This window comes from Octodon degus, unplaced genomic scaffold (genome assembly GCF_000260255.1).
Source record: "Octodon degus isolate 3935 unplaced genomic scaffold, OctDeg1.0 scaffold00239, whole genome shotgun sequence".
Lineage (NCBI taxonomy): Eukaryota > Metazoa > Chordata > Mammalia > Rodentia > Octodontidae > Octodon > Octodon degus.
Genome location: NW_004524815.1, coordinates 2,429,612 through 2,430,258, shown reverse-complemented (window position 1 = coordinate 2,430,258; position 647 = coordinate 2,429,612).

Here is a 647-nt window from a genome sequence, read left to right as displayed (position 1 = left end):
ATATAACAAGAAATGTAACTTTTGTATCTGACAAGGTCAGTCAAGTCCCCTCCAGATTTACCCTGAAACCCTGTACTGTGGTTTGTAGATCCTTTGTCAGTGTCAGCCATATGGATGAGTCATGGCCATTGCTTGACCAATTTGCTCTCTGTGAAAGGCTAAGAGAACATTTTCTTTCCATGTGACTTTCCTTAGGCACACTCCACATCATCAATCACTTTCCTCTGTGGCCCCATAATCTCCTTGATCAGAAAATTTGGGATACAACACATCATCTAAATTTGAAGTGAAGCAACCTTGTTCATAGAACAAATGTGTAAACATGACATTTGATTTGCCTGTCCCAAGAAAGTGGTCAGTATCTTGGGAAGCACAGTACCTAGAGGGCCAGCACGCACACATCCACTCTGCACCTGCCTTGGGATCGGGCACCTTCTAGCTCTTTGATCTGCAGAGACACAGTGTGCTGTATATACCCTGCCTGCCCTGTGGTTGCAATATTAAGGAACAACTAAGTGCACTGTCAGCCTGGGTGTCAAAGGAACTACCTCGAGTGCCTCCCCCACCCCGCCTGCCGAGTAGGAATTTTTGCCCCGTCCCGGAGGCCCCAGACCCAGTCCTAGCCCAGGTCCCGTGAGTGTGTGCGG